Source organism: Podarcis filfolensis (genome assembly GCF_964270895.1).
Source record: "Podarcis filfolensis genome assembly, chromosome: 2".
NCBI classification, from domain to species: Eukaryota; Metazoa; Chordata; class Lepidosauria; order Squamata; family Lacertidae; genus Podarcis; species Podarcis filfolensis.
Window position 1 is genome coordinate 78,115,338 of NC_139605.1, and position 16,277 is coordinate 78,131,614.

Below are 16,277 nucleotides of genomic sequence, written 5' to 3' on the forward strand. Positions count from 1 at the left end.
CTATTTTAAGAACCCTTGCAAATAGCCCTTTTCGTGATGACTTTTTGGAAAGGATTAACAACGTTTTAAATATAGCTCAAATATGCACAATGTTTCAATAACTGTCATTAAAACACAAGCAAGTGTTACCCAAACGGTATCAAATCAACCACCATGCCCTTATTACTGAACTTTCTTGGCAAATATTATGAATTGGCTTCAGGTTGCTGCATACATACCCCATCTGTACAGCTTCTGCTCAATAACGCATTCAAACTGCCTGTGAGTATTATGAGATTTAATATCAGCTTGCTGCGGTTAAAGCAATAAGTAAGCTAACTTCTTTACAGTTAAATCTGGGCAGCAGTGACTTCCTAGTTATTAACCACCCAGTGCTATAAATTCAGCCTGAGCTATATATTAACTCACAGCTCCAGAAACAAGGAAGGAGTTCTTAGCACGCTTGTTTCTGTCAAGTCCAATGCTAGTGATTTTCTCAGGAGCAAAATGGATAGACTACAACAATGTGGTGTGTAGCGTTCTTAACTTACACAATGGTATGAAACTGAAACAAACAGAATCATGTAGTTGCCGAAATGCTCTTTAAAATACAAAGATATATAAAGTAATTGTGTGTGTGTGTGTCCATTAATATTGCTTGGCTGACAGCAAGGCTTCTGTTAGCAGATCAGTGAAGGAAGAGCAATTTCCAACCTTCCCCTCCGCATTCTTCCATACCTGCCTCCTCCATCTTCTCAGAAGTGTTCCCCAACCCTCTGAAGCAGATTTGGAGAGGGTATGAGGAGCTGTAAGGAGAAAGGGTACAGGTGGAAATTACTTGCGTGTCAAGACCCCGCAGCCACCCCCTCGTTGGAAGTAACTCACACAAGGACACATTAGGTTTTTGGCCACAACTTTATTGAATTACAGAATGTGAGCGGTATTGGCTTAGGCATTGATTGGACCCGACTATATCTGACTCCTGCCCCTGTGCAGGAAGTCCGGTAAGGGTAAACCACCGGTAGAGGGAGCTCTGTTGATGCAAACCAACTCAAGCTCCCCTGGTGTTCCCATCGGGGTTGTGTCAAGGCCCTAGCCCCCAACCGGGCTTCAGACAAGATCAACACCCCCAGATTCCTTTAGCAGAATACTCTTAAGCATGGAGGGGCAGGTGATGGCCATACCTCCCCTCCCCCACACAAGGTCAAACAATGCCTAACTGCAACCCTAACAAAGTTATGATGATTGCTACGAGGTAGGCGAAAACCAAGTGGCCAGTGCCAATTTGCCAAGTGGAAAAATCCCTACCAAGCCGCTCGGACAACCAAGACGACCAACCGAAGTCCATAGCAAGGCCATTGCCTAACCTGCAAAATAGGGGAGGAGGGCGGGTGATTGAGGAAGCGAGCCAAAGAGGAAGTCCTCTGGCTTGCTCCTTCATTTAAACGGCCCCGGCCATTTCCCCCGACCAGCAGATTGGCTGGCCGGGCTCTGACATGGCCGGGATCCCCCAGGCAATGGGGGACAAAGTCCCCCGCCCCCGGTTCAGAGTGGGTGGCCACGCGGTCCACCGCAACTCCTTCCCACTGGGATGTGGAGTGGATTTGCCTCTTCATTCCACTGATGCTACACCCTTTGATACAACCGCTTTTCATCAGAATTAGAAAGAAAAGAAAAGCCATTCATGAAAGCAATCAAGACTAAGGGCTCATCCAGACTTCTGCTTGCCCCATGTCTAGAAAGCACAGTTTCCCACTTCTCCCACCCTTTCCCCCAGGAAAACTTGCTATGTAGTGCTGAAGCAGAGCAAACGTCAATCCACGGAAAATCCAATTGACATTTGCTCAGTGGAGGCTCATGGGAGCAAATGAGTCCCGTGAATGCAGCAGAACTCAGATTCCCATAAGCAGTCTCTAGAGCAGAGCACAGATATAAGTGAGGGTGTGCCCAAGAGGAAATAAATGGTTTTGGGTTACAACAATCACAATATTGTGATACAATAATATCTACATACTGATTCACGTATACTGGCCATGCTTTAGCATCACTTCTACATGACACTGCCAGATGCTTCCCCCTCCCCTCAAAATTAGAGGTAATTCCAAAAGCAGGTTGCAATGCGACTCCCCACTGAGTGTGTCTGTCTTCTCTGAATAGGGACCATAATCTGTGCATACAAAGGCATCTAAGCACACTGTGATATTGTAGTAGATAAACTGCACAGCAGGTTGCTATACACCACATAAAAATCCTAAGTCCTCATTTCTGCAGTATGGGTGATACGGCAAGTTCTGTATTTGACCACAAATCTCCTTCATTTTTGCCAGTATATGTGGAATTGGAGAGGATCAATAAAGGGAAAATCTCTCCACCCAGTTTTTTGACACCTGCCCTCAAGGTTACCGTTGACAAAATCCCACTGAGTGTAGGCAAAGCCTTGAGACCAACAATTGGTAAATGCTTTGGGATGCATAGCATGCTGCCAGTGCATCTATCCAACCGTGTAGAAAATCCACAGGATATAAAAGAAAGCCAGCTAGGTGCACGCTGGCCTGCTATTTTAAAACAGGTCCGCAGTACTTTTCTCACACAATGCAGTTTGTCATTGAACTATAAATTGTCTTTTCCTCAGTCACTCTCCAATATATTATATATAGTATAAGAAGGCGTAATAATTTATACAGGAGAAGCAAGGAACCAGGTGGTAATGTGGAACTTTAACCAAAATGTGAGTATATAATATTTTCAAAGACCCCAACCACTACTTTTTAATCTGCCCCCTTCCCCCCTCCAGCTGTTGACTGGAAGAATTTCACAACTGTGGATTGATAGAATTGCTTCAGACATTATGTTTTTATAAGGCTGATGCTCAAAAGCATTTAACAAAGTGTAAGGTGTGCAAGAACGCACACAAATATATGTCAACATTCAGTTTCCGCATTTGTGTGAAACCCAAAGAAATGAAAAGATCTATATGTTTCCGAATTCTTTACTTGCTTAAAAAAGTAAAAAAAGGGGGGGGGGGCAAGAGATGTCAATGCACATCATATTTTAAATAAGATTCCAATTTCTTGCTATGATTAATGTGGATCTGATGGAACTTTTTTTAAAACAGCTTTACCAAGCTGTTTATGGTCTGGCATGCTGCCACAGAGTGATCTATAACCCCACACCTCACTATTATGCAAATATCCATTTGGCAAGGAGACCTGAGACTTCAGAATTTCTCTAAGGACAATCATATCTTTCAAACTCCTTAAACCAAATTATATTTGACATTTAATTTTAACCCACTTATCCTGAAAAATAACTTTTAAAACCCCTCCTGTGTAAAGCTGTTAATGCAGCAAGTACATTTTATTTTAATTCTCTCTCCCCCACCACACCGCCATTTTGTCTTCCACAGTTGCTGTCAGTTAAGTTAATTCAGTGGTGAAAAGTATATCTTTTTATTGTACTATTGAGAACATTTAAGTTAAATGTTAATTCTATATAAAGTAAGTCAAAATGTAAAAACACCGGAAAATTCAAGTTCAGGTTTATTTTAAAATCAAAATATGACTGAAAAGAGCATATCATACGCCTTCAAATATGTTGTATGGAAAAGTAGTGCTTCCAAAAAAGTTGATTTTAAAACCTCAAGTATAGCTGTTGGTCATTGAAAGCAGGAAAGGTTAATTTATAAAGTATTATTTTATTAAAGGAACACAGGGTGCTGTAACCATTCTAGAGAACATAGGATGTGATCAGCTCCAGCTTCTCTCATTTCACCATAAAGGTAAAGGTAAAGGGACCCCTGACCATTAGGTCCAGTCGTGACCGACTTTGGGGTTGCGCGCTCATCTCGCTCTATAGGCCGAGGGAGCCGGCATTTGTCCGCAGACAGCTTCTGGGTCATGTGGCCAGCATGACTAAGCTGCTTCTGGCGAATCAGAGTAGCACACGGAAACGCCATTTACCTTCCTGCTGGAGCAGTACCTATTTATCTACTTGCACTTTGACGTGCTTTTGAACTGCTAGGTTGGCAGGAGCAGGGACCGAGCAGCAGAAGCTCACCCCATCGTGGGGATTCGAACCGCCAACCTTCTGATCGGCAAGCCCTAGGCTCTGTGGTTTAACCCACAGCACCACCCACGTCCCATTTCACCATAAGGTCCCCTAAATTCTCTCTTCTACACAGTGGTTAAATTATAGGACCTCTATTTTCCTTTGTTGGTGCTTAACCTACTTGGCAGGTTCATGCTTATTTACAAGAATCCCTGAAGCACTTTTAAGATACAGGGTAGACCTACTTGGTCAATCCTATCCCTCAGAGAAGTACAATCATCTAATGGGAAGAGATGATGTTGCCCAGGCTTGCCATCTTCCATGAGCTGGGTGGGGTAGATTTCAAGTGGGGAACCTACTCTACACATTAATGCTCCCCATGTGATTGAGATCCAGACACAATCAGGATTCTAAATAAGGGGTGGGGAACCTCTTTTAGCTTGGACACCTTCTGGGGGTGCTGGAGGGTCCTGGCAAGCAAGAAGCATTATCAGAGGTCCAGGACAGATTCCAACCAGGCAAAAATACATGAGGTGTGAAGCAGGGGACACTGATGGGTGTGGTCTGGGAAAGAATTCCAAGGGGCAGAGAAAGAAGCATTTTGGCTCTGGGCCTGATGCTCCCCATCCCTGTTGTAAATCATATGGGGAATCTACATGCACAGAGCAGGCCCCACATTTCAGGACTTCTCCATTTGATGCACGGAAGGCAGCAGGGCTGGGCAATGGGGTTGCAAGAAAAGCGGGTGCAGCCAGTGAATGTGGCCCTACTTGCCCTCGTCATAAGGTGAAGGTGAGCACCTATACAAGGCTGCAGCCTAATGTCCTTGACACCAAAGAAAAGCAATGTGGTATTTTGCTTGATGTGGACCAAACTTTATTAGACTAAAAACCCTTTCCACCTATTTTTCCTGAATGCATCATCTACACTCAGTCAGGGTTTCTTCCTATGACCATCATGGCCCCTGAGAAAAATGGCTTTTGATGCAGTACTGAAAAACAACCTAAATGGTAACAAACACCCATGACGGCTGAATTTGGACATGCACGTGATAACTTTGTCTCTTCCACTGCTTTTTTTCTAGAAAAATAAGTGCTCACCATGAAGTTGTTACAGCAAGTGCCACATTTTCTAACTATAACAACAACAAAAAAGAGGTGCCGGTACTGTGTTCCCTTGAGTACCCCTTGGGGAAAAAGCACTGGTCGCCTCCCTAGGCCATATGTGATTATTCATCAGAAGCACCTTGATATGTGGCAAGGCTCACAAGTTATACACTCTCAAGGATCAGAATAGACATATGGAGCAATCCTGTGCATGTGATTAAGAACGTGGTTCCCAGAAGGGAAAGGAGCATATGGGGGAACAGATTTAAACCTGACCATCACCACACCTTACTGTGCTATGTGGATTTTACAAAGTCTCTGCCCAGCTGGCTGTAATGCCAGACAGGTAGGAAACTACCTAAATCTTTGGAGTACAGATAGGTTAGGCAGGGGACAAGCAGTGGCATTGCAATGGGGGGCGGGGGGCGGTTAGCCCTGGGTGCCATGTCTGCGGGGGTGACAAGAAGGCACCCAGTGGGGGCTCGCAGCAGCACAAGCAGCCATCGCGCCGCTGCAGCTGCATGTGGAGGATCCTCCGTTCATGGCTGCAGCTGTGAGCAGAGGATCCTGGCACCGGTGGCAAATTGCTATGTACAGTGCATGTGTGGCGCTGTTACGTATGGTGCATGCGTTGTACGCAGCGATGCTGCACATGCACCCTACGTAGCAACGCCCCGCCCCGGGTGTCACGACGCCTTCGTTCACCCCTGAGGACAAGGCTGTATTTATCTCTCTTTCCTTATGTTTACGTAATGAACAACTTTCCCTACCCTTGCTTTATCAATGAGTAGAGCAGGACTGTGCTTCTGATTGCCCCATGTATCTAGTTTGGCCTGAGTCATTATTCTTAAGAACAATTAAAAGGCCCTATGTTCATGCCTAAGCAAGAAATCCTTTTGCTTCAAATGTAAAAAACCCAAAGGGGAAAAAAACACCACATACCATCATGCCACTTTGATATACATTGGTGCTAGTTATTAGAAGGGTAAGAAATAAAACAAGCACAATGATTCACTTTTAAATGCATGGATTTAATAATCTTTGAATATACCAAGAGCATGCTTGTGAACCTTCATAAACATCGCCAACCTGCTGCTGAAACGCTGCATATGTCTGCGCACTTGCATTTAATATGCTGCTTATGCAGGTATAAATGTGTTCAGGAAACAGAGACCTCTCCAGGCCCTGTAGGGAATAGCAGTGTTTGGTGTTATGTTTGCATCAGCTCTTATCGATCATATATATAAAATAGACCTTCACCAGGTTCCCAGCAACAGCCCTGAGTACCTTGCACCTTATATAAACTTAAGATGGCAGGGCCAAGCCTAGTTTTGCAAAAACCTTTTGCAGCTGGAAGTGGATATGAAGCTTGCATCCAAGGGAAATGTCAAGATTTCAAATTAGCCTTCTTTTCAAGTCAGAAAAGAAAGCCAGAAAGAAAATAATTCATGTATTCATGATAACCTTTTCAGTAACCTATCATATCCACTTTAGCTCTTTATCTGAGTTGTTCCCTTTTTTGAAAGATGCTTGTGACCCAGAATCAATCCACCCACCCACCCACCCATCCAACACTGAGTGATGTTGTGTCATGAACCTCAAACAGTGTAGGATATTTTGTAAGGATCACAGTGCCTTACAGGTATCAGCAAAGCCTTGGAAACAGTAGTCGAAAACCCTTAAGCAATCAAAGACTGTGGAGGGAAACGTTTGGTTTTATACATTGATGTTTTTGCTGCTCTGCTTAAACCGAGGCAACGTGCTCCCTTTGTAACTGCAATATTTTTGGTTAATTCTACTACTGTCCTTGAGACACCTCGCAAACATACACTTCTAGTTATATCGTTATATACGCATTGCTTACAATGAGCATCTTCAGAATGATGCATCATTTTAAATAATATAATACTTTTGTTCAACCACATTAGACAATGCTATTGTAAGCTTCAGCTGGTAGAAGATGTTGCAGCCCAGCTTCTGTTAAATGTTAGTTATTGAGTAATTAGTTTGTCACCGCTTTCAATCCATGGGTAACACTGGGGAGGGGAAAGAGCACTAAGAAGACAGAATGCATTTTGAGGGGGCAATATTTGTCCTGAGAGGATTTCTAAAAAATAATTGTGCTTCTCACATTGATGTCTGCTCTTCTAAACATGCTGGGATGTGTCCAAAAATGTCCCTAGAAACTGAGATCCACTAAGCCATGGTTCTTAACATGGTTCACACACCCCACAGGGGGGCAATTTGATTTTTAAGGGGGGCAATTCGAGAATGGGTTTATTAACAGTTAATGGCATTTAGCCTTCCTCCACGTGAATAGGAGTTCACTTTTTGTTTTTTTTTTTTTTTTTTTTTTTTTTTTTTCTTGGTCCTTCTCATCCTTCGACAAAAGTCTTCCATGTTTATTTTTTTTATTTTTTTTATTTTTTAAATAATATTTATTAAAATTTTTCAAAAATACAAAAAATATCACTTTACGGGACTCCCCCCTTCCCCCACCCCTACCATATTCCCCTTTCATATTGTTGGCCAAACAAGTTCCCCATTCAAATTGAAACTTAATTTGTTTTACAGTAAAAAAAAGAAAAAAAAAAAAACCCAGTGTTCTTTCCCCAAGACCCACCCCATGTCATTCCACAATTTCCATTTTTTAATAAAAGAAGCACCCCAGATAATAGAAACAGAAAAGGTAGAGAATAAAAAAAATATAATGAATAATAGACCAATTCAGCAAAAAATAACCAAGTTGGCAAGCCTTTGGAGTTTTAGTTCTCCCCCCCCTGTCCCCGGTTTAATTTCCCCCTGACCATCAACCCCTGGTGTCTGCCTGGAATTCTTAAGACCATAAATCACAACTTTTCCCCAGCTCCTTGCTGGCTTTTTCTTTTTTTAAAATTAAAAATAAATTTTTTTGAAAATCAAAATTATTATTATTATCATTATTTTTCAAAACTTTAACTTCAGTCTTTAATAAAACTGTAATAAAACTCCCTCCATTGTTCTTTCCAGGTTGTAGTCTGATTTCCCTTTGTTCCGCTGCTAAAACGTTGTAGTTCGAAAGTTTGGTAAGTCTGCAGGGATGGTTGTTATTCAGGGGCAAAACCTTACGTTCAGTCCCTTCCTTTCTTCAATAGAAAAATCTATTGTCTCCTTTAAAAAAACAAAAAAGAAAACACCCTGAAGACGAGATGTTATTTCCGTTTTGCAGCTTTCCCAGAAGATAACCAGTCCTGTAAAGTTCCATTGGTGTTTTTCCACTTTCCCAATCCTTGTAATGTCCCGAAACTCCTCAAGGGGGATTGTTGTATCTTTGTTTCCTCTAATCCAAAAGTCAATTTGTTATCCATATTCGCCATTTTGTATCCAAATTTTAACAAGTTGTAGCAAATTGTATCAAATTTAACCAGCCAAGTTCTCATAATAAAATCCACTCCGCTTTTCGACTTTGACAGCTATTTTGACAGCTGTCAAGATCTCCGACTCCTTTCACCAGGCTCTCTCTTCAGTCACCCCGGTTCCCAGGGGGGGGGGTTGCGTTTCCCTTCTCCAGTTCCTCCTCCAGCACAGTTCTTGTAGTTCCCCATCGTGAAATTTTGGATTTTTATCAGCAATGCAAGCCTTTTTGGGTCTTGGTTTCCCCGTCCTTGTTTTGGAAAGTTTACAATAGGGAGGGGACTGACTTCCTTTTTGGATCCCCCCCGCTCGTATCCAATTCGAAAAAAAAATTTTTTTTTTTTCCTCCTTTTGAACCCGATTTCCAAATTTACTCACGGGTTGTTGTTGAAAAGTCCGAATTTTCAATGGAAGAAGTCAGCGCTCTCCGCCGAATGGCATGCGGCTTCGCTCAGCAGGGGAAGCAGAGAACTCAAGGCACCACGCTTCTCCCCGGCACCCGATCCGTAGCCTTTAAAAAGGCTCCTTCACGAGTCGGGAGGGCGCTAACGGTGCAAGCCGAGTCTCCATGTCCACGGCCTCCGTGGCCGTGGTTTCTAAGGGTCCCCGCATCGCCGGTGCGGTAGAACCCAGCCCCTGCCGAGCAGACTCCCTCCGGAGCTCGGAGGGAGTCCGCCATTCGGCGATGGCGCCAACCCGGAAGTCCCACTTTTTGAATAATTATTATTATATGTCACGGGGGGGGGGGCGTGTCAGGATTTTAGAGATGCTTAGGTGGACATGGCCAAAAAAAGATTGGGAACCACTGCTGGAAGAAAAAGGGAGGGCAGGCAATTCTTGCCTATTGCCCCTGCAAAATCATCATACCACCTCCCACACTGTTCTAGTTAGTTACCAAACTTTCTGGAACTATCCTCCTGGAATTTTTTGGAAAGAAGATTTTTGTGTGTGGTAATAGTTCCACCTTGGATGCGTGGAACTATTTCCATAGCTGTTTGGATTAAATGTGTGTCCCCCCCACCCCATACTAACTGGACTTATTTCACACTGATTTGATGACTGAAAAATGCTGCTAGCAGAAGCAATAGCAAACCAATTCCTAGTTCAAATATCTCTGCCCTGAACTTGCAGTAGATGGCTTTCATTAACTCAGCATTCACACTGTCTCACTGTGCACAACTCATCCACCCTTGAGCTAAATTGCCAGGGCTGGTTGTTGTTAAGTATTATGAAAGACAGAGGCTCTTTGGGTAGGTGGTTCCCATATACGTTCAGGAGATAGGCAAGTTACCCTTTATAGCTAAGGTCACACTCACTCTGAAGGAGCAGTTATGGAGATTGGGGTTACTCCTGAATACATCTCTGTCATGAGAGGCTCAAGTGTCCTAAAAATGCATTTTACTACCTCTGTCCGATTCTCCAGCTAGGGCCATTCCTGGACGGGGAGAGCCAGACCACTGTAGTCAATGTGCTGGTAGCCTTGAGGCTGGATTCCTGTAATGTTCTCAGTGAGAGGCTGTCCTTGGGCTTGGATTGGAAGCTCTGTTGGCCAGACTGCTGATGAGGGCACATGGCTGAGAACATCTGCACTGGCAGTCCATCCACTATTGAGCCAGGTTCAGGTCCTTGTATTAATTTACAAAGACCTGAACAACTTAGGTCCCAGGTATCACCTGAATCTTTATATCCCAACTTGATGATCAAGATCGTCTACCAAAAACTTTAATGCTGCCAAGCTTATGCAGGCAATTAAGATCTTTCTGCAATAGATAGCTGATGATCTCCAATATTAATCCCCCCCCCCAGGTTTTTGTTCTGTAAATGTGTGGTTGTAAACTGCTTTGCTTTTTTATGAAACGGTGATACCCAAACATTTTTATAAATAAAAGAAATATAAATGGCTATGATGAATGGGAAATACTTTGGAACTCTAATACTGTGGTACCTCGGGTTACAGACTTCAGGTTACAGACGCTTCAGGTTACAGACTCCGCTAACTCAGAAATAGTACCGTTAAGAACTTTGCTTCAGTATGAGAACAGAAATTGTGTGGCGGTGGCATGACGGCAGCAGGAGGCCCTATTAGCTAAAGTGGTACCTCAGGTTAAGAACAGTTTCAGGTTAAGAACGGCCCTCCGGAACAAATTAAGTTCTTAACCCGAGGTACCACTGTATAGGAACATCACCTCTTCATCTCAAAAGCCTTATTGGTTTTGTTATCACTCCTTATGAATGCTTGCAAAATCCAAATGGCGTAGGCTCCCATTCTGAAGAGAGAGAGAGAGAAATGAATGGCAGGTGGGAGCCTTTGTTCCCAGACAGACATGCAGACTGGGAGAGTATCCCAGCTCACAGGCAGGGAGGCAGGCTGGCTGCAGAAGTTAAAACCACACTTCTGAGTATGCTCAGAACTGTTGCAAACAATTTTGCATATGGATTGACCCACTGGATAGCATATAAAAACAAAAAAGGAGTCAATGAATTAAAAAATACACAGGTGAAAGAAGAAGTGATGTGACTGGAATATGCTGTCCTGATGCTAATTCCAAATATTAAACTGCATGATAAGCCCATCATTAGAGCTAAGCAAATAATTCACAGTGAATAATTTATTCAACAAACTCTGCTTCTTTTTTTCCTGTATACACAATGTCCGTGAGTAGATTGCAATTTCCCTGAATTTATTCATGATTCACTTTTACGCAAATGCTTGTGAATCTGTTTTTTTAAACTCAAGGGCTGTCCATGAGCAAGTCTGAGTATTATGAATTGGAGTGTTGCTGGTTATGAAGAGAGATACTAACTGGACTTATTTCTTCTAGTTTTCAATTAAAGTAATTTGCATTTAAAAATACAAACTAAAGTTAGACTGGGAATCCTACTTAACTCAGGTGCTTCATTTAGGTTGCAGTACTTAATATTAGGGGCCCAAAATATAAGGGTTATTATTGTTTTATTTTTGTTTAGCTAATTCACCATCTCATAGAACCTCCTAGTGGTGCACCAATAAAACTGCTAGCACATTTACAAAGCTAAGCAACATCTGGTAGAGTTTCAAATTAGATGGGAGACTGCATGTAGAGATTCCTGGGTTGCTGGGGTTTGGATTAGATGACACTTGGGGTGCCTTTCAACTCTATGATTCTGTAAGTCTTACTAGCGTTTGAGCCTAAATTCTTACTTGTTTGGGAAGGCATGGGTAATTGTAATCTATGTAGAAAAATTGTTTTCTGGAACATTTACTACCTTCTGTCAGCTTCTAGAGAGAAATGAATCTTAGAATCCTAGAACTGTAGAGTGTGAAGGAACCCCCAAGTCCAACCTCTGGCAATTGGAATTGTCACACAAAAGCAATTACCAAGTCTGTTTCCTTATTCAGATCCACCTGAAGTCAAAGAACCTGGTAGAGATAGATAGCTCAGATGGTTAGTGTGTGGTGCTGATGACACCAAGGTTGCAGGTTCATTCCCCGTATGGAATAGCTGCATATTCTTGCACTGTAGAGGGTTGGACTAGATCAGCCTTTCTCAACCTGTGGGTCCCCAGATGTTGTTGAACTACAACTCCCATCACCCCTACCTAGAAAGGCCAGAGCTCAGGGATGATGGGAGTTGTAGTCCAACAACATTTGGGGACCCACAGGTTGAGAACTGCTGGACTAGATGATCCTAGAAGTCCCTTATAACTCAGTTCTCTGATTCTATGACTCAAATGTTCATCTAGCAAACCCAAGTTATATTAAGCAATAAGACAGCAATATGTCCTCCAACATTACTACTGTGTACATCTGGAATGATTCTTCTATTGGTTCTTTCTATCTAAAGCTGGTAAACGGTGAGATGCGTAGGGATTCAGTGGAGATCTCTCTTTCTCTCTCTGTTGTAGGTCATGTATTTTACATGCCAAAGGCAAGTTTTAAAAGGAGGAGGTAGCAGGTACACCATCTGCCGGAGATCCTGGAGAGCAGATGGTAGAGTAGATGACACTGCTTTAGATGGACCAAAGATACAAGGCAGCTTCCTATATTAGTCTAAATGTCCTAGAAGGTGAATTGTGTGCTTTTTTTTTAAAAAAAAAGGGGGTCTGTCTTTTACATTTCAGCAGACTTTCATCAACAGAATGAGGAAGAAAGGCATTTTTCATATAGTCAGCCTCATCCCTGAATCCCCATCACCCAATCCTCTACAGACTGTTGTAGGAACCTTCATAACACAGCAAGGGGGGGGGGTTCAAGGAGGGTGGGCAAATTGGTGAAAATAGCCTTGCTCCCTCTGCTGGATCAAGAAGCCTTCTATAGTGGACAAACAATATATCAGATGTAATCCATTAAGCTCATCAAGGCTTTCTTTCTTTCCTCTGGTTTAAGAAATTACTTTCACAACTATTTTTAAAGTACCAAAAATTATAATGAAAATTGCTTCAAATGTTACAAATGTGGAATTACATCTTAGTCCCTAATGTGTGAAAAGATTCCAATTCTCTTCTTTAATTGATTTCTTCAAATATTTAACACTGCAAATTTGGCACAACTATGCTGATTAACTTTGTCCAACTCAAATTGGATCTTATAGATTCTATCAGAGATTATTCAAATTTCAACTCATGTCAAGCCCACATTACCTAGTTTCGCAGTACTTGTTGCATCTTTTAAACTAATCTAACATTTATATATTTTCATATATATTCCTAACCTTATTTTTCAGAAGCCAGAAGAAGAAGAAAACCTTTTCAACACTCTGCAGCATCACATCTATGAATGATGCATAAATCATTTAACACTTATTTTCAGGGTATATTATCTCCTGCCAACTCATTTATTCTCATGCTGATAATCTTGCCTTAAAAGTCTAGTGTTCTGAGGTACTAAAGCATTTCTGGAAGCAATCACATTTGTGGTAATTAGTCAGCTGAATAGTCATGAGGAATGGGATACACTTTTTCATCCTGTCAATTCAGAGCTCCAAATTGTTACCACAAACAGATACCTTATCTCATTCTTGTTGGATGCCATAAATACGAATTTAGAAAGATAATCTTTAGCTACTATTTCCTATAAATTGCTTCACTGGGTTGAACACCACTACTAATGTATAACAGACACAACTAAACACATAATTAATCATATACAGAATGAGTCATATACCGAGTAGTTACATTGATTTCAATGGGTCAGATATAGTATGACTAAGAGTGGATATCTATCAAGGCTTATATCATGATTTCCACTCCCACCAGCAGAAAACGCAATAGGGGACTTTCCCCTGATTCTCTCTCCCACAAACAACAACACATGTTTCAGGAGACTGGGGGTTCTTCTGGCTCAGTGGGGAGGTGTAGCACTGGGGACTTCAGGATGAATTGACAAAATTTAAAACACCAAGTGGCACTCAAGCAATAAAAAGAACAATTTTCTTGCGGCATGAAGGATTTGCTTAAACTGGCAGACATAAAGACATATGGTGAGGGCAAGGGAATGGAAAGAAGTGAGGTAAGAGCAAAATGAATCACAGAATTGTATTAATGCTGTCCTGTACAGGGATCAAACCTGCAACACTGGTGTTATCAGCACCACACTAGCCAACTGAGCTATCGCTAAAGATAGTGACATCTACATAAAAGCAAAGCAACTACCGTGTGAGTGTGATGTAGGTGTCAAAACTAACATCATGGCATTAATAACCTAAATCAGAATCACAATCACTCAAATAAGAAATTTGAGTAAACTTAATTTGGTTCCAACATGATATATATTACTGACCCAACTTTTATTATCTGTAAAGGGACGGCTACATGTTTGTTAATGGGTTAGGGAACACTGCGCCCTGCAACCCCCACTTCATTCACCCCTGTTCCAAGAATGGATCAATCATTATCCTCCAAATTTGTTGAGGAACTGAGTTATACATCACATAGAAATACAAGCAGCAAGGGCCATAAATTTTCCAGGAGTTTGAACCATTTATATGCCCTGCAGCATGAACTATGACCTTCTCTTGTATAAGACCATCTACAAAATGTTCCAAGTAAATCAGGTGCAGAAGAAATATGATTACTGAGCAATCAAATGTTAACCTCCAAGCTTGGAATCAGAAAACTTGAAGAAAGTTTGGGGCTTTTTTATTTTTGATCCTGAAATCATGATCAGTCAGCACATTTAAATCAGGATATGAATCTGTTTAAACCAATGTGTGGAATCTATACATTTTATAAATTGTAGGGATCTTCTTTAAAAACTAATTTGGTGAGAAATCTTATTTGTGCCCAGAAAAATCACACAACCAAGCTGTTGATGAAAACAAACTCTCAGTTTGAAAGAACGTTACTATAGTAGCTGCAATCATCATAGTCTAAAATCCACAAATGTTTTAGCTTACTAGAAGAGGGCAAAGCATTACATTCTGTGCAGGGATATAGCCACAATTCAGCTTCCTCCACCCACCCAACACTATGGCTCAGGAGCACTACTGCAGCCAGCTGGGGAGAGGTAAAACACAGGGACACCAGGGTATGCACATGTATGTCAGTATCAATGGACACATCACTGAGATTCGTAAGCCCGTGTCATTCCTCCTTTATCCTCTTTGGCTTTTTGGGCATCTGACCAGCCGACCCTCTATTGCAGTGCAGAATTACAGCTGCTTTGGGGCCTTGTAGGAATTGTTTGCCTGTCCACAAATTGGCCAAGTTGGCCAGGAGCTTTTGTGTATGCATGTCTCCTCTGCACTGGAAGCTGAAGGCCAGTAGGGGTGGCTGTTGTTAAATAGGTTAATTGATCACATTGTCTGAAAGGAAAGTGCACCTTTGAAGGTGAGGGGCATGTATCTCTGGGTTCGGTGGCCTTAGCCTCAATAACATCCCATATCCAAGCTACCTGACCACACCAACCCAGTAAGTAGGTAGGTTGGGCAGGAAGGCCTCCCTACTCACTAGAAGACAAGGCTCAGACCTTGGGGTTATGCCTCACCAGACACCTTACCATGGACAGCACTGGGCTCACGGCCACAACAAAGATTAACTTCCTGCACTTCTCATTACCCCCAGCAGATGTTATTAATAAAAGCTGGTCCCAAGTCTTATGGGTCCGGTCACAAAATGGCCTGCAAAGAAAGATATTGCACTATGCCTAGTATTGCATGGTAAAAGTGTTTGACTCAGTTCACCAGACACTAATCCAAGGGGCAGGCGGAGGTTGACCACTGAAGACTGATCCAAAAATGCATTCCTTTTTTTCTTAGGGATGCATCAGTTGGGTGAAACAACTGCAAACATTCCTGAGTATGTTTTTATTCTTTGTATATTGCATTGTTGTTTTATTGCTATGGCCAATGGCTAATGCAAATAAAGGTTCATTCAGTCCTGAGTATGACTGATTATCTGGATCGATGGTGGTCTGGGTTCATCAACAATTCTTTCCTTGGGTAAAATGGGTCTTAAGGCTGGTACTGTTAGGAACGATACTGGTTACTTCTGTCTTAATTGGAAGTGTGTGTTTCAAACAATCCTCGTGCATCTTCTTTTTACCAGGCCTTACAATACCTGTATAGACATCCATCTTTTTCAATTTAATGGAATATGCATGAATAGGTCCATTTGTATTTCTCTGCACATCAAAGACTTGCTTACCAAACAAGCTAATCAATTTATCAGACCTTTTTAATTAGTAAGATGAATGTGACTAGTCTGGCTGTGCACTTGTTTTATCAATTATGTGACATTAGTGGCAATACAACATGACACTGATATTGAAATTAC

General features: G+C 42.0%; 1 long non-coding RNA gene across 1 annotated transcript in view; it reads left to right on the forward strand.

The window, feature by feature from the left end:
• Window positions 1-12,717, forward strand: part of LOC310755174 — a 142,697-nt gene extending 129,980 nt beyond the window's left edge. Inside the window, exon 3 of the long non-coding RNA XR_014544209.1 lies at window positions 12,627-12,717. This is a non-coding gene — a long non-coding RNA (uncharacterized lncRNA). The remainder of the gene's footprint in view (window positions 1-12,626) is intronic.
• The last annotated feature ends 3,560 nt before the right edge of the window (window positions 12,718-16,277 follow it).